We start from the raw sequence: 19,328 nt of genomic DNA on the forward strand, positions 1-19,328 counted from the left end.
AGAGAGGTGAGACCACACAACTGTAAGTAAGGAACACTAAAGCGAGATAATGAGCTTTCGGGACACAAAAGTGAAAGTGGAACATCCATCCATCCATCCATTTTCTACCCCTTGTCCCGTTCAAGGTGCTGGAGCCTATCCCAGCTGCATTCGGGCGGAAAGCGGAGGTTACAACCCTAGACAAGTCGCCATCAACACAGATTAAAGAGATTGGCATCCATTTCAAATTAAAAGTCCATCCATCCATCCATCCATCCATTTTCTACCGTTTGTCCCGTTTGGGGTGGCAGGGGGTGCTGGAGCCCATCCCAGCTGCATTCGGGCGGAAAGCAGAAGGTACAAGTCGCCGACAACACAGATGAAAGAGATTGGCATCCCTTTCAAATTAAAAGTCCATTATACATCCATTTTCTACCGCTTGTCCCTTTCGGGGTGGCGGGGGGTGCTGGAGCCTATCTCAGCTGCATTTGGGCAGAAGGCAGTGTACACCCTGGACAAGTCGCCAACAACACAGATGAAAGAGGATTGTCATCGCTTTCAAATTAAAAGTCCATCCATCCATCCAATTTCTACCGCTTGTCCTTTCGGGGTAGCGGGGGGTGCTGGAGCCTATCCCAGCTGCATTCGGGCGGTAGGCGGTGTACACCCTGGACAAGTCGCCATCAACACAGATTAAAGAGATTGTCATCCCTTTCAAATTAAAAGTCCATCCATCCATCCAATTTCTACCGCTTGTCCCTTTCGGGGTTAGCGGGGGGTGCTGGAGCCTAGCCAGCTGCATTCGGGCGGAAGGCGGTGTACACCCTGGACAAGTCGCCACAACACATATTAAACAGATTGCATCCCTTTCAAATTAAAAGTCCATTCATCCATCCATCCATTTACTACCGCTTGTCCCTTTCGGGGTAGCGGGGGGTTGCTGGAGCCTATCTCCAGCTGCATTCGGGCGAAGGCAGGTTACACCCTAGACAAGTCGCCAACAACACAAATGAAAGAGATTGGCATCCCTTTCAAATTAAAAGTCCATCCATCCATCCATATTCTACCGCTTGTCCCGTTTGGGGGTGGCGGGGGGCGCTGGAGCCTATCTCAGCTGCATTCGGGCGGAAGGCGGAGTACACCCTGGACCTCCTTCAAATTAAAAGTCCATCCATCCATTTTTACCGCTTGTCCCTTTCAGGAAGGAGGGGGGTGCTGGAGCCTATCCCATCATGCGGAAGGTACAACCCTGGACAAGTCGCCCAACAACACAGATTGTCATCGCTTTCAAATTAAAAGTCCATCCATCCATCCATTTTTCTACTGCTTGTCCCTTTTGGGGTGGCGGGGGGGTGCCAAGAACACAGATTAAAAGATTGTAATTTCTTTCAAATTAAAAGTCCATCCATCCATTTTTCTACCGCTTGTCCCTTTCGGGGTAGCGGGGGGTGCTGGAGCCTATCCCAGCTGCATTCGGGCGGAAGGCAGGGTACACCCTGGACAAGTCGCCAACACACAGATTAAAGAGATTGGCATCCCTTTCAAATTTAAAAGTCTATTATCCATTAATTTTCTACCGCTTGTCCCTTTCGGGGTAGCGGGGGGGTGCTGGAGCCTATCCCAGCTGTATTCGGGCGGAAGGCAGGGTCCACCCTGGACAAGTCGCCAACAACACAGATTAAAGAGATTGGCATCCCTTTCAAATTAAAAGTCTATTATCCATTAATTTTCTACCGCTTGTCCCTTTCGGGGTGGCAGAGGGTGCTGGAGCCTATCCCAGCTGCATTCGGGCGGAAGGCAGGTTACACCCTAGACAAGTCGCCAACAACACAAATGAAAGAGATTGGCAATCCCTTTCAAATTAAAAGTCCATCCATCCATCCATATTCTACCGCTTGTCCCGTTTGGGGGTGGCAGGGGGCGCTGGAGCCTATCTCAGCTGCATTCGGGCGGGAAGGCGGAAGTACAACCCTGGACAAGTCGCCATCAACACAGATTAAAGAGATTGTCATCCCTTTCAAATTAAAAGTCCATCCATCCATCCATCCATTTTCTACCGTTTGTCCCGTTTGGGATGGCAGGGGGTGCTGGAGCCTATCACAGCTGCATTCGGGCGGAAAGCAGAAGGTACAAGTCGCCGACAACACAGATTAAACAGATTGGCATCCCTTTCAAATTAAAAGTCCATTATACATTCATTTTTCTACCGCTTGTCCCTTTCGGGTGGCGGGGGGTGCTGGAGCCTATCCCAGCTGCATTTGGGCAGAAGGCAGCGTACACCCTGGACAAGTCGCCAACAACACAGATGAAAGAGATTGTCATCGCTTTCAAATTAAAAGTCCATCCATCCATCCATATTCTACCGCTTGTCCCTTTCGGAGTAGCGGGGGGGTGCTGGAGCCTATCCCAGCTGCATTCGGGCGGAAGGCGGAGTACACACTGGACCTCCTTCAAATTAAAAGTCCATCCATCCATTTTTTACCGCTTGTCCCTTTCAGGAAGGAGGGGGTGCTGGAGCCTATCCCAGCTCCATTCAGGCGGAAGGTACAACCCTGGACAAGTCGCCAACAACACAGATTGTCATCTCTTTCAAATTAAAAGTCCATCCATCCATCCATTTTCTACTGCTTGTCCCTTTTGGGGTGGCGGGGGGGTGCCAAGAACACAGATTAAAAAGATTGTAATTTCTTTCAAATTAAAAGTCCATCCATCCATTTTTCTACCGCTTGTCCCTTTCGGGGTAGCGGGGGGTGCTGGAGCCTATCCCAGCTGCATTCGGGCGGAAGGCAGGGTACACCCTGGACAAGTCGCCAACAACACAGATTAAAGAGATTGGCATCCCTTTCAAATTAAAAGTCTATTATCCATTAATTTTCTACCGCTTGTCCCTTTCGGGGTGGCAGAGGGTGCCGGAGCCTATCCCAGCTGTATTCGGGCGGAAGGCAGGTTACACCCTAGACAAGTCGCCAACAACACAGATTAAAGAGATTGGCATCCCTTTCAAATTAAAAGTCCATCCATCTATCCATTTTCTACCGCATGTCCCTTTCGGGGTGGCGGGGGGGGCGCTGGGGCCTATCCCAGCTGCATTTGGGCGGAAGGTGGAATGTACAACTCTGGACAAGTCGCCAACAACACAGATTAAAGAGATTGTCATCCCTTTCAAATTAAAAGTCCATCCATCCATCCAATTTCTACCGCTGGTCCCTTTCGGGGTAGCGGGGGGTGCGGGAGCCTATCCCAGCTGCATTCGGGCGGAAGGCGGTGTACACCCTGGACAAGTCGCCAACAACACAGATTAAACAGATTGGCATCCCTTTCAAATTAAAAGTCCATTAATCCATCCATCCATTTACTACCTCTTGTCCCTTTCGGGGTAGCGGGGGGTGCTGGAGCCTATCCCAGCTGCATTCGGGCGAAGGCGGTGTACACCCTGGACAAGTCGCCAACAACACAGATTAAAGAGATTGGCATCCCTTTCAAATTAAAAGTCTATTATCCATTAATTTTCTACCGCTTATCCCTTTCGGGGGTGGCAGAGGGTGCTGGAGCCTATCCCAGCTGCATTCGGGCGGAAGGCAGGTTACACCCTAGACAAGTCGCCAACAACACAAATGAAAGAGATTGGCATCCCTTTCAAATTAAAAGTCCATCCATCCATCCATATTCTACCGCTTGTCCCGTTTGGGGGGTGGCGGGGGGCGCTGGAGCCTATCTCAGCTGCATTCGGGCGGAAGGCGGAGTACACACTGGACCTCCTTCAAATTAAAAGTCCATCCATCCATTTTTTACCGCTTGTCCCTTTCAGGAAGGAGGGGGTGCTGGAGCCTATCCCAGCTGCATTCATGCGGAAGGTACAACCCTGGACAAGTCGCCAACAACACAGATTGTCATCTCTTTCAAATTAAAAGTCCATCCATCCATCCATTTTCTACTGCTTGTCCCTTTTGGGGTGGCGGGGGGGGGGGGGGGGGGGGGGGGGGGGGGTGCCAAGAACACAGATTAAAAAGATTGTAATTCTTTCAAATTAAAAGTCCATCCATCCATTTTTCTACCGCTTGTCCCTTTCGGGGTAGCGGGGGGTGCTGGAGCCTATCCCGGCTGCATTCGGGCGGAAGGCAGGGTACACCCTAGACAAGTTGCCAACAACACAGATTAAAGAGATTGTCACCCCTTTCAAATTAAAAGTCTATTATCCATTAATTTTCTACCGCTTGTCCCTTTCGGGGTGGCAGAGGGTGCTGGAGCCTATCCCAGCTGCATTCGGGCGGAAGGCAGGGTACACCCTAGACAAGTCGCCAACAACACAAATGAAAGAGATTGGCATCGTTTTCAAATTAAAAGTCTATTATCCATCCATTTTCTACCACTTGTCTGTTTCGGGGTGGCGGGGGGTGTTGGAGCCTATCTCAGCTGCATTCGGGCGGAAAGCGGAAGATACAAACCTGGACAAGTCGCCAACAACACAAATTGTCATCTCTTTCAAATTAAAAGTCCATCCATCCATTTTTTACCGCTTGTCCCTTTCAGGAAGGAGGGGGGGTGCTGGAGCCTATCCAGCTGCATTCAGGCGGAAAGCGGAAGATACAAACCTGGACAAGTCGCCAACAACACAAATTGTCATCTCTTTCAAATTAAAAGTCCATCCATTAATTTTCTACCGCTTGTCCCTTTCGGGGTGGCAGAGGGTGCTGGAGCCTATCCCAGCTGCATTCGGGCGGAAGGCAGGTTACACCCTAGACAAGTCACCAAAAACACTGATTAAAGAGATTGGCATCCCTTTCAAATTAAAAGTCGATATTTTTAAAACGCGGCCGAGCCTCAGGAATTACTTCCTGCTTCCTGTGGGGAGCTTCCTGTCAGCGCCTTGACTCCAAACCCCCCCCCCCCCCCCCCCCCCCCCCAACGCTGCTCACACTTGACTCAGATTCATGCTGAGTCAGCGCTAGGACTGAATAGGGGTATTGATTCGTGCCAATCAGGGATGACTCATCTCATTCCCCCCCCCCCTCCTCGTTACCTAGGCGACAACACATGACCTCATCTGCACAACACATTTCCTGTCAATATATTGAAGGTGCAAACGGCTAATCGCTCTTTAATCAGTGAAATAGGTCAGCAGGCGGCAATGCACACCTCCATCTTGACAAAAAAAAAAAGAAATCCACTGCAAAAAAAAAAAACCTCTACTTGGTTAGCGCTGCACTCCGGCATCCTGGCACAAGTCCAGGACAGGAAGTTCTTTTCCTGATCCGAGTGACCTCGACATGCCTTTCAGAGTGGAAACACAGGTTCTGACTCAGAGGGGAGCCATCCTTCACGGCTGTGAGATGTCTGCTCTCGCGCTGGAACAAAGACGTTTACTCACCAAGCCTCGTCAGACGGATGACGACGTAACACACCGCCTGACTTTGGACTTCCGCCGACGTCCTCAAGGATGCTGGAGCGACGACGGCGGATTGCAAACAAACACATTGCATGAACGATTTGCTCATAATATACAAAACCCCAAAAGCAGTGAAGTTGGCACGTTGAGTACATGGGAAATAAAAACAGAATACAATCATTTGCAAATCCTTTTCAATTTACTGTCAGAACGTGGATTTTGGGGTTTGTTTTTCCGGAATGCAAAGGAAAGTTGGAGCGGGCAAGGCGTGAAGGTAATGACATCTTTTTATTTTAACACTATAACTACAAAAAAAAAGAAGCAAACAAAAGGCGCGCACAATGGCGGATAACAAACTTGACTAAAAACAAACCCCAAAGTCCACGTTATAACAGAACGTGGACTTTGGGGTTTGTTTTTCCGGAATGCAAAGGAAAGTTGGAGCGGGCAAGGCGTGAAGGTAATGACATCTTTTTATTTTAACACTATAACTACAAAAAAAAAGAAGCAAACAAAAGCGCGCACAATGGCGGATAACAAACTTGACTAAAAACAAACCCCAAAGTCCACGTTCTGATAGAACGTGGATTTTGGGGTTTGTTTTTCCGGAATGCAAAGGAAAGTTGGAGCGGGCAAGGTGTGAAGGTAATGACATATTTCTATTTTAACACTATAACTACAAAAAATGAAGCAAACAAAAGGCGCGCACAATGGCGGAGAACAAACTTGACTAAAACAAACCCCAAAGTCCACGTTCTGTCAGAACGTGGATTTTGGGGTTTGTTTTTCCGGAATGCAAAGGAAAGTAGGAGCGGGCAAGGCGTGAAGGTAATGACATCTTTCTATTTTAACACTATAACTACAAAAAATGAAGCAAACAAAAGGCGCGCACAATGGCGGATAAAAAACTTGACTAAAAACAAACCCCAAAGTCCCAAGTTCTGTCAGATCGTGGATTTTGGGGTTTGTTTTTCCGGAATGCAAAGGAAAGTTGGAGCGGGCAAGGCGTGAAGGTAATGACATCTTTCTATTTTAACACTATAACTACAAAAAAAAGAAGCAAACAAAACGCGCGCACAATGGCGGATAAAAAACTTGACTAAAAACAAACCCCAAAGTCCAAGTTCTGTCAGATCGTGGATTTTGGGGTTTGTTTTTCCGGAATGCAAAGGAAAGTTGGAGCGGGCAAGGCGTGAAGGTAATGACATCTTTTTATTTTAAAACTATAACTACAAAAAAAAAGAAGCAAACAAAAGGCGCGCACAATGGCGGATAACAAACTTGACTAAAAACAAACCCCAAAGTCCACGTTCTAATTTTGGGGTTTGTTTTTCCGGAATGCAAAGGAAAAATGGAGCGGGCAAGGCGTGAAGGTAATGACATCTTTTATTTTAACACTATAACTACAAAAAAAGAAGCAAACAAAAGGCGCGCACAATGGCGGATAACAACCTTGACAAAAAACAAACCCCAAAGTACACGTTCAGTCAGAACGTGGAATTTGGGGTTTGTTTTTCCGGAATGCAAAGGAGAGTTGGAGCGGGCAAGGCGTGAAGGTAATGACATCTTTCTATTTTAACACTATAACTACAAAAAAAAGAAGCAAACAAAAGGCGCGCACAATGGCGGATAAAAAACTTGACTAAAAACAAACCCCAAAGTCCAAGTTCTGTCAGATCGTGGATTTTGGGGTTTGTTTTTCCGGAATGCAAAGGAAAGTTGGAGCGGGCAAGGCGTGAAGGTAATGACATCTTTTTATTTTAAAACTATAACTACAAAAAAAAAGAAGCAAACAAAAGGCGCGCACAATGGCGGATAACAAACTTGACTAAAAACAAACCCCAAAGTCCACGTTCTAATTTTGGGGTTTGTTTTTCCGGAATGCAAAGGAAAAATGGAGCGGGCAAGGCGTGAAGGTAATGACATCTTTTATTTTAACACTATAACTACAAAAAAAGAAGCAAACAAAAGGCGCGCACAATGGCGGATAACAACCTTGACAAAAAACAAACCCCAAAGTACACGTTCAGTCAGAACGTGGAATTTGGGGTTTGTTTTTCCGGAATGCAAAGGAGAGTTGGAGCGGGCAAGGCGTGAAGGTAATGACATCTTTCTATTTTAACACTATAACTACAAAAAAAAGAAGCAAACAAAAGGCGCGCACAATAGCGGATAACAAACTTGACTAAAAACAAACCCCAAAGTACACGTTCAGTCAGAACGTGGAATTTGGGGTTTGTTTTTCCGGAATGCAAAGGAGAGTTGGAGCGGGCAAGGCGTGAAGGTAATGACATCTTTCTATTTTAACACTATAACTACAAAAAAAAGAAGCAAACAAAAGGCGCGCACAATGGCGGATAAAAAACTTGACTAAAAACAAACCCCAAAGTCCAAGTTCTGTCAGATCGTGGATTTTGGGGTTTGTTTTTCCGGAATGCAAAGGAAAGTTGGAGCGGGCAAGGCGTGAAGGTAATGACATCTTTTTATTTTAAAACTATAACTACAAAAAAAAAGAAGCAAACAAAAGGCGCGCACAATGGCGGATAACAAACTTGACTAAAAACAAACCCCAAAGTCCACGTTCTAATTTTGGGGTTTGTTTTTCCGGAATGCAAAGGAAAAATGGAGCGGGCAAGGCGTGAAGGTAATGACATCTTTTTATTTTAACACTATAACTACAAAAAAAAGAAGCAAACAAAAGGCGCGCACAATAGCGGATAACAAACTTGACTAAAAACAAACCCCAAAGTACACGTTCAGTCAGAACGTGGAATTTGGGGTTTGTTTTTCCGGAATGCAAAGGAGAGTTGGAGCGGGCAAGGCGTGAAGGTAATGACATCTTTCTATTTTAACACTATAACTACAAAAAAAAGAAGCAAACAAAAGGCGCGCACAATGGCGGATAAAAAACTTGACTAAAAAACAAACCCCAAAGTCCAAGTTCTGTCAGATCGTGGATTTTGGGGTTTGTTTTTCCGGAATGCAAAGGAAAGTTGGAGCGGGCAAGGCGTGAAGGTAATGACATCTTTTTATTTTAAAACTATAACTACAAAAAAAAAGAAGCAAACAAAAGGCGCGCACAATGGCGGATAACAAACTTGACTAAAAACAAACCCCAAAGTCCACGTTCTAATTTTGGGGTTTGTTTTTCCGGAATGCAAAGGAAAAATGGAGTGGGCAAGGCGTGAAGGTAATGACATCTTTTATTTTAACACTATAACTACAAAAAAAGAAGCAAACAAAAGGCTGCGCACAATAGCGGATAACAAACTTGACTAAAAACAAACCCCAAAGTACACGTTCAGTCAGAACGTGGAATTTGGGGTTTGTTTTTCCGGAATGCAAAGGAGAGTTGGAGCGGGCAAGGCGTGAAGGTAATGACATTTTTTTATTTTAACACTATAACTAAAAAAAAAGAAGCAAACAAAAGGCACGCACAAGGGCGGATAACAAACTTGACTAAAAACAAACCCCAAAGTCCACGTTCTATCAGAACGTGGACTTTGGGGTTTGTTTTTCCGGAATGCAAAGGAAAGTTGGAGCGGGCAAGGCGTGAAGGTAATGACATTTTTTTATTTTAACACTATAACTACAAAAAAAGAAGCAAACAAAACGCGCGCACAATGGCGGATAAAAAACTTGACTAAAAACAAACCCCAAAGTCCAAGTTCTGTCAGATCGTGGATTTTGGGGTTTGTTTTTCCGGAATGCAAAGGAAAGTTGGAGCGGGCAAGGCGTGAAGGTAATGACATCTTTTTATTTTAAAACTATAACTACAAAAAAAAAGAAGCAAACAAAAGGCGCGCACAATGGCGGATAACAAACTTGACTAAAAACAAACCCCAAAGTCCACGTTCTATCAGAATGTGGACTTTGGGGTTTGTTTTTCCGGAATGCAAAGGAAAAATGGAGCGGGCAAGGCGTGAAGGTAATGACATCTTTTTATTTTAACACTATAACTACAAAAAAAAGAAGCAAACAAAAGGCGCGCACAATAGCGGATAACAAACTTGACTAAAAACAAACCCCAAAGTACACGTTCAGTCAGAACGTGGAATTTGGGGTTTGTTTTTCCGGAATGCAAAGGAGAGTTGGAGCGGGCAAGGCGTGAAGGTAATGACATCTTTCTATTTTAACACTATAACTACAAAAAAAAGAAGCAAACAAAAGGCGCGCACAATGGCGGATAAAAAACTTGACTAAAAACAAACCCCAAAGTCCAAGTTCTGTCAGATCGTGGATTTTGGGGTTTGTTTTTCCGGAATGCAAAGGAAAGTTGGAGCGGGCAAGGCGTGAAGGTAATGACATCTTTTTATTTTAAAACTATAACTACAAAAAAAAAGAAGCAAACAAAAGGCGCGCACAATGGCGGATAACAAACTTGACTAAAAACAAACCCCAAAGTCCACGTTCTAATTTTGGGGTTTGTTTTTCCGGAATGCAAAGGAAAAATGGAGTGGGCAAGGCGTGAAGGTAATGACATCTTTTATTTTAACACTATAACTACAAAAAAAGAAGCAAACAAAAGGCGCGCACAATAGCGGATAACAAACTTGACTAAAAACAAACCCCAAAGTACACGTTCAGTCAGAACGTGGAATTTGGGGTTTGTTTTTCCGGAATGCAAAGGAGAGTTGGAGCGGGCAAGGCGTGAAGGTAATGACATCTTTCTATTTTAACACTATAACTACAAAAAAAAGAAGCAAACATAAGGCGCGCACAACGGCGGATAAAAAACTTGACTAAAAACAAACCCCAAAGTCCAAGTTCTGTCAGATCGTGGATTTTGGGGTTTGTTTTTCTGGAATGCAAAGGAAAGTTGGAGCGGGCAAGGCGTGAAGGTAATGACATCTTTTTATTTTAACACTATAACTAAAAAAAAAGAAGCAAACAAAAGGCACGCACAAGGGCGGATAACAAACTTGACTAAAAACAAACCCCAAAGTCCACGTTCTATCAGAACGTGGACTTTGGGGTTTGTTTTTCCGGAATGCAAAGGAAAGTTGGAGCGGGCAAGGCGTGAAGGTAATGACATTTTTTTATTTTAACACTATAACTACAAAAAAAGAAGCAAACAAAACGCGCGCACAATGGCGGATAAAAAACTTGACTAAAAACAAACCCCAAAGTCCAAGTTCTGTCAGATCGTGGATTTTGGGGTTTGTTTTTCCGGAATGCAAAGGAAAGTTGGAGCGGGCAAGGCGTGAAGGTAATGACATCTTTTTATTTTAAAACTATAACTACAAAAAAAAAGAAGCAAACAAAAGGCGCGCACAATGGCGGATAACAAACTTGACTAAAAACAAACCCCAAAGTCCACGTTCTATCAGAATGTGGACTTTGGGGTTTGTTTTTCCGGAATGCAAAGGAAAAATGGAGCGGGCAAGGCGTGAAGGTAATGACATCTTTTTATTTTAACACTATAACTACAAAAAAAAGAAGCAAACAAAAGGCGCGCACAATAGCGGATAACAAACTTGACTAAAAACAAACCCCAAAGTACACGTTCAGTCAGAACGTGGAATTTGGGGTTTGTTTTTCCGGAATGCAAAGGAGAGTTGGAGCGGGCAAGGCGTGAAGGTAATGACATCTTTCTATTTTAACACTATAACTACAAAAAAAAGAAGCAAACAAAAGGCGCGCACAATGGCGGATAAAAAACTTGACTAAAAACAAACCCCAAAGTCCAAGTTCTGTCAGATTGTGGATTTTGGGGTTTGTTTTTCCGGAATGCAAAGGAAAGTTGGAGCGGGCAAGGCGTGAAGGTAATGACATCTTTTTATTTTAAAACTATAACTACAAAAAAAAGAAGCAAACAAAAGGCGCGCACAATGGCGGATAACAAACTTGACTAAAAACAAACCCCAAAGTCCACGTTCTAATTTTGGGGTTTGTTTTTCCGGAATGCAAAGGAAAAATGGAGCGGCAAGGCGTGAAGGTAATGACATCTTTTATTTTAACACTATAACTACAAAAAAAGAAGCAAACAAAAGGCGCGCACAATGGCGGATAACAAACTTGACTAAAAACAAACCCCAAAGTCCACGTTCTAATTTTGGGGTTTGTTTTTCCGGAATGCAAAGGAAAAATGGAGTGGGCAAGGCGTGAAGGTAATGACATCTTTTATTTTAACACTATAACTACAAAAAAAGAAGCAAACAAAAGGCGCGCACAATAGCGGATAACAAACTTGACTAAAAACAAACCCCAAAGTACACGTTCAGTCAGAACGTGGAATTTGGGGTTTGTTTTTCCGGAATGCAAAGGAGAGTTGGAGCGGGCAAGGCGTGAAGGTAATGACATCTTTCTATTTTAACACTATAACTACAAAAAAAAGAAGCAAACATAAGGCGCGCACAATGGCGGATAAAAAACTTGACTAAAAACAAACCCCAAAGTCCAAGTTCTGTCAGATCGTGGATTTTGGGGTTTGTTTTTCTGGAATGCAAAGGAAAGTTGGAGCGGGCAAGGCGTGAAGGTAATGACATCTTTTTATTTTAACACTATAACTAAAAAAAAAGAAGCAAACAAAAGGCACGCACAAGGGCGGATAACAAACTTGACTAAAAACAAACCCCAAAGTCCACGTTCTATCAGAACGTGGACTTTGGGGTTTGTTTTTCCGGAATGCAAAGGAAAGTTGGAGCGGGCAAGGCGTGAAGGTAATGACATTTTTTTATTTTAACACTATAACTACAAAAAAAGAAGCAAACAAAACGCGCGCACAATGGCGGATAAAAAACTTGACTAAAAACAAACCCCAAAGTCCAAGTTCTGTCAGATCGTGGATTTTGGGGTTTGTTTTTCCGGAATGCAAAGGAAAGTTGGAGCGGGCAAGGCGTGAAGGTAATGACATCTTTTTATTTTAAAACTATAACTACAAAAAAAAAGAAGCAAACAAAAGGCGCGCACAATGGCGGATAACAAACTTGACTAAAAACAAACCCCAAAGTCCACGTTCTATCAGAATGTGGACTTTGGGGTTTGTTTTTCCGGAATGCAAAGGAAAAATGGAGCGGGCAAGGCGTGAAGGTAATGACATCTTTTTATTTTAACACTATAACTACAAAAAAAAGAAGCAAACAAAAGGCGCGCACAATAGCGGATAACAAACTTGACTAAAAACAAACCCCAAAGTACACGTTCAGTCAGAACGTGGAATTTGGGGTTTGTTTTTCCGGAATGCAAAGGAGAGTTGGAGCGGGCAAGGCGTGAAGGTAATGACATCTTTCTATTTTAACACTATAACTACAAAAAAAAGAAGCAAACAAAAGGCGCGCACAATGGCGGATAAAAAACTTGACTAAAAACAAACCCCAAAGTCCAAGTTCTGTCAGATTGTGGATTTTGGGGTTTGTTTTTCCGGAATGCAAAGGAAAGTTGGAGCGGGCAAGGCGTGAAGGTAATGACATCTTTTTATTTTAAAACTATAACTACAAAAAAAAGAAGCAAACAAAAGGCGCGCACAATGGCGGATAACAAACTTGACTAAAAACAAACCCCAAAGTCCACGTTCTAATTTTGGGGTTTGTTTTTCCGGAATGCAAAGGAAAAATGGAGCGGGCAAGGCGTGAAGGTAATGACATCTTTTATTTTAACACTATAACTACAAAAAAAGAAGCAAACAAAAGGCGCGCACAATGGCGGATAACAACCTTGACAAAAAACAAACCCCAAAGTCCACGTTCTATCAGAACGTGGACTTTGGGGTTTGTTTTTCCGGAATGCAAAGGAAAAATGGAGCGGGCAAGGCGTGAAGGTAATGACATCTTTTTATTTTAACACTATAACTACAAAAAAAAGAAGCAAACAAAAGGCGCGCACAATAGCGGATAACAAACTTGACTAAAAACAAACCCCAAAGTACACGTTCAGTCAGAACGTGGAATTTGGGGTTTGTTTTTCCGGAATGCAAAGGAGAGTTGGAGCGGGCAAGGCGTGAAGGTAATGACATCTTTCTATTTTAACACTATAACTACAAAAAAAAGAAGCAAACAAAAGGCGCGCACAATGGCGGATAAAAAACTTGACTAAAAACAAACCCCAAAGTCCAAGTTCTGTCAGATCGTGGATTTTGGGGTTTGTTTTTCCGGAATGCAAAGGAAAGTTGGAGCGGGCAAGGCGTGAAGGTAATGACATCTTTTTATTTTAACACTATAACTAAAAAAAAAGAAGCAAACAAAAGGCACGCACAAGGGCGGATAACAAACTTGACTAAAAACAAACCCCAAAGTCCACGTTCTATCAGAACGTGGACTTTGGGGTTTGTTTTTCCGGAATGCAAAGGAAAGTTGGAGCGGGCAAGGCGTGAAGGTAATGACATTTTTTTATTTTAACACTATAACTATACAAAAAGAAGCAAACAAAAGGCGCGCACAATGGCGGATAACAAACTTTACTAAAAACAAAGTCCAAGTTCTGTCAGAACGTGGATTTTGGGGTTTGTTTTTCCGGAATGCAAAGGAAAGTTGGAGCGGGCAAGGCGTGAAGGTAATGACATCTTTTATTTTAACACTATAACTACAAAAAAAAAGAAGCAAACAAAAGGCGCGCACAATGGCGGATAACAAACTTGACTAAAAACAAACCCCAAAGTCCACGTTCTATCAGAACGTGGACTTTGGGGTTTGTTTTTCCGGAATGCAAAGGAAAGTGGGAGCGGGCAAGGCGTAAAGGTAATGACATCTTTTATTTTAACACTATAACTACAAAAAAAGAAGCAAACAACAGGCGCGCACAATGGCGGATAACAAACTTGACTAAAAACAAACCCCAAAGTCCACGTTCTATCAGAACGTGGATTTTGGGGTTTGTTTTTCCGGAATGCAAAGGAAAGTTGGAGCGGGCAAGGCGTGAAGGTAATGACATCTTTCTATTTTAACACTTTGACTACAAAAAAAGAAGCAAACAAAAGGCGCGCACAATGGCGGATAACAAACTTGACTAAAAACAAACCCCAAAGTCCACGTTCTAATTTTGGGGTTTGTTTTTCCGGAATGCAAAGGAAAGTTGGAGCGGGCAAGGTGTGAAGGTAATGACATATTTCTATTTTAACACTATAACTACAAAAAATGAAGCAAACAAAAGGCGCGCACAATGGCGGAGAACAAACTTGACTAAAAACAAACCCCAAAGTCCACGTTCTGTCAGAACGTGGACTTTGGGGTTTGTTTTTCCGGAATGCAAAGGAAAGTTGGAGCGAGCAAGGCGTTAAGGTAATGACATCTTTTATTTTAACAATATAACAACAACAAAAGAAGCAAACAAAAGGCGCACACAATGGCGGAGAACAAACTTGACTAAAAACAAACCCCAAACTTTGGGGTTTGTTTTTCCGGAATGCAAAGGAAAGTTGGAGCGGGCAAGGCGTGAAGGTAATGGACATCTTTTATTTTAACAATATAACTACAAAAAAAAGAAGCAAACAATGGCGGATAACAAACTTGACTAAAAACAAACCCCAAAGTTCACGTTCTATTAGAACGTGGATTTTGGGGTTTGTTTTTCCGGAATGCAAAGGAAAGTTGGAGCGGGCAAGGCGTGAAGGTAATGACATCTTTTTATTTTAACACTATAACTACAAAAAAAAGAAGCAAACAAAAGGCGCGCACAATGGCGGAGAACAAACTTGACTAAAAGCAAACCCCAAACTTTGGGGTTTGTTTTTCCGGAATGCAAAGGAAAGTTGGAGCGGGCAAGGCGTGAAGGTAATGGACATCTTTTATTTTAACAATATAACTACAAAAAAAAGAAGCAAACAATGGCGGATAACAAACTTGACTAAAAACAAACCCCAAAGTCCACGTTCTATCAGAATGTGGATTTTGGGGTTTGTTTTTCCGGAATGCAAAGGAAAGTTGGAGCGGGCAAGGCGTGAAGGTAATGGACATCTTTTATTTTAACAATATAGCTACAAAAAAAAGAAGCAAACAAAAGGCGCGCACAATGGCGGACAACAAACTTGACTAATGAAACAAAACTTGCAAAGGCAGAAACTATGAACAATAAACAAACACTTACTTGGCATGGAACTATGCAACAAGCAGCGTGAGTCGTAAACATGGCATGAAGCAGAGTGGAGGTAAAGTCGCCAGGCTGACTTCCTGGCAACTTTCGCTTTAAATAATAGACATGATTAGTGACAGGTGTGCGAGTGCAAAACGTGAGACAGGTGCGTGACATGAGGACAGGTGAAAAAGGAATGGGTAGTCATAGAAACAAAACAAACAAGGAAGTGCAAAAACAGGAAACAATGGAGTCTTAAGCAAAACAGAACATAAATAAAACATGATGACAAGACATGACACTTATTTTCAATTGAATAGACTGCAAAGACAACATATTTAACGTTTCCACTGGAAAACGTTATTTTTTGCAAATATTAGCTCATGCGGAAAGTGATGGCTGCGACAGGTTTAAAAAAAGCTGGCACAAGTGGCAAAAAAGACTGAGAAAGTCGAGGAATGCTCATCCAACACATTCCACAGGCTAATTGGGAACAGGCGGGTGCCATGATTGGGTATAAAAGCAGCTGGTATGAAATGCTCAGTCATTCACAAACAAGGATGGGGTGAGGGTCTCCACTTTGTCAACAAATGCGTGAGCAAATTGTTGAAGAACAACATTTGTCAAACAGTTATTGCAAGGAATGTAGGGATTTCACCATATACGGTCCGTGATATCATCAAAAGTTTCAGAGAATCTGGAGAAATCACTGCACGTAAGCGATGATAATACAGACCTTCGATCCCTCAGGCGGTACCGCATCAAAAAGCGACATCAGTGTGTAAACGATATCACCACATGGACTCAGGAACACTTCAGAAAATCACTGTCGGTAACTACAGTTTGTCGCGACATCTTTGAGAACAACTTAAAACTCTACTATGCAAAGCCAGAGCCATTTTATCAACAACACCCAGAAACGCCACCGGTTTGGCTGGGCCCGAGCTCATCTAAGATGGACTGATGCAAAGTGGAAAAGTGTTCTGTGCTCTGACGAGTCCACATATCAAATTGTTTTTGGAAACTGTGGATGTAGTGTCCTCCGGAACAAAGTGGAAAAGAACCATCCGGATTGTTATAGGCGCAAAGTTGAAAAGCCAGCATCTGTGATGGTATGGGGGTGTATTAGTGCCCAAGGCATGGGTAACTTACACATCTGTGAAGGCACCATTAATGCTGAAATGTACATACAGGTTTTGGCGCAACATATGTTGCCATCCAAGCAACGTTATCATGGGCGCCCCTGCTTATTTCAGCAAGACAATGCCAAGCCACGTGTTCGTAGTAAAAGAGTGTGGGTACTATACAGGCCTCCCTGTAGTCCAGACGTGTCTCCAATTAAAAATGTGTGGTGCATTATGAAGCTTAAAATACCACAACGGAGACCCCGGACTGTTGAACTACTTAAGTTGTTCATCAAGCAAGAATGAGAAATAATTCCACCTGAAAAACTTCAAAAATTGGTCTCCTCAGTTCCCAAACGTTTACTGAGTGTTGTTAAAAGGAAAGGCCATGTAACACAGTGGTAAAAATGCCCCTGTCACATTTTTTTTGCAATGTGTTGCTGCCATTAAACTCTAAGTTAAAGGATATCACCACATGGGCTCTAGGAACACTTCATAAAACCACTGTCACTAAATACAGTTGGTCGCTACATCTGTAAGTGCAAGTTAAAACTTTACTATGATAAATGATAAATAAATGGGTTGTACTTGTATAGCGCTTTTCTACCTTCAAGGTACTCAAAGCGCTTTGACATTACTTCCACATTTACCCATTCACACACACATTCACACACCGATGGAGGGAGCTGCCATGCAAGGCGCCAACCAGCACCCATCAGGAGCAAGGGTGAAGTGTCTTGCTCAGGACACAACGGACGTGACGAGGTTGGTTCTAGGTGGGATTTGAACCATGGACCCTCCGGTTGCGCACGGCCACTCTACCACTGCGCCACGCCAAAGCCATTTATCAACAACACCCAGAAACGCCACAAGAAAAAATTAAGTTTCTCAGTCAGAACATTAAATATCCTGTCTTTGCAGTCTATTCGATTGAATAAGTTGAAAAAGATTTGCAAATTATTGTTTTTACTTTACTGGTTTGGGGGTGTTTAGCTATTATGTTTGACATAATCATTACAGGTGACATTTCACAATGCGCAAATGACAAATTATTGCAGAAAAAGTACGATTTTGTCTTTATAATATTGCTTGAGGATGTGTGTCCAAACCTTCAAGATAATTTTCTTTGGTATTATTTTCAATAAAATCGGGTTGCATAAAAGAAAAAAATGTTGGAAGGCCATGATAGGCAACATTCAATAGACGTGACATCACGACCTTTCATAATAAAAGCCCAAGCAGGTGAATGGGATGCACTGACTCATGGGAAACAGCTGGGATTTACTCCCCATTCTTAAGGGGTGACTGTAAACACTAAATTCTCTGCACGCATGTCAAAGACAGCAGTAGATAACGTCCAAAGATGCTCGCACTACTTGAAGACATTTCCAAATAAAGCAAAGCCTTAAAGAACTCTCGCATTAAACAAATCACCAGTCTGAATAAAAGCCCATAAATCTGATCAAGGAACCCGCAAGTGAGATGTGGTCATTTTAGGCTATAAATGAAACGGCGACTGGAGGTTTAGTAGAACTTTTGATTAAGCGGAATACCAGGCGATGCGATGAGGTGGTGACTTGTCCAGGGTGTGCCCTGCCTTCTGCCCCAATCCAGCTGAGATAGGCTCCAGCGACTCCAAAAGGGACAAGCGGTAATAAAAAGGATGAATAAAATAAAATATTTATCATTGTATTTAACATATCAAATTTAATTCCATCATTAAAAATACAATTTTGTAAAATGTTTTTTTTTAGACTTAGACAAACTTTAATGATCCATAAGGGGAATTGTTTTTTTTTGTTATTTCTAAAAACATAGATATATAAATATATATAAACTCTATACTGTGTACAGTATAAACCAGGGGTGTCAAACATATTTTTACCACTGTGCCAAATGGCCTTTCCTTTTAACAACACTCAGTAAAGGTTTGGGAACTGAGGGAATCAATTTTTGAAGCTTTTCAGGTGGAATTCTTTCCCATTCTTGCTTGATGTACAGCTTAAGTTGTCTCTGTTATCAGATTTTAATGCGCCACACATTTTCAATGGGAGACAGGTCTGGACTACAGGCATGCCAGTCTAGTACCCACACTCTTTTACTATGAAGCCACGCTGTTGTAATATGTGGCTTGGCATTGTCTTGCTGAAATAAGCAGGGGCGTCCATGATAACAATGCTTGGATGGCAACATATGTTGCTCCATGTACCTTTCAGTATTAATGGTGCCTTCACAGATGTGTAAGTTACCCCTGCCTTGGGCACTAATACACCCCCATACCATCACTGATGCTGGCTTTTCAACTTTGCACCTAGAACAATCCGGATGGTTCGTTTACTCTTTGGTCCGGAGTGCACGACGTCCACAGTTTCCAAAAACAATTTGAAATGTGGACTTGTCGGAGCACAGAACACTTTTCCACTTTGCATCAGTCCATCTGAGATGAGCTCGGGCCCAGCGAAGCCGGTGGCGTTTCTGGGTGTTGTTGATAAAATGGCTCTGGCTTAGCATAGTAGAGTTTTAACTTGCACTTACAGAGGTAGTGACAAACTGTAGTTATTGACAGTGGTTTTCCAAAGTGTTCTTAAACCCATGTGGTGATATCCTTTACACACCGATGTCGCTTTTTGACACGGTACCGCCTGAGGGAGGGAAGGTCTGCAATATCATCGCTTACGTGCAGCGATTTCTCCAGATTCTCTGAACGTTTTGATATTACAGACCGTAGATGGTGAAATCCCTAAATTCCTTGCAATAGCTGGTTGAGAAATGTTGTTCTTAAACTGTTTTCCAAAAAAGTGTTTGATAAGTCCTTGTCGAAAAAAACCTAGGAA

Source organism: Nerophis ophidion, linkage group LG23, assembly GCF_033978795.1.
Source record: "Nerophis ophidion isolate RoL-2023_Sa linkage group LG23, RoL_Noph_v1.0, whole genome shotgun sequence".
NCBI lineage: Eukaryota > Metazoa > Chordata > Actinopteri > Syngnathiformes > Syngnathidae > Nerophis > Nerophis ophidion.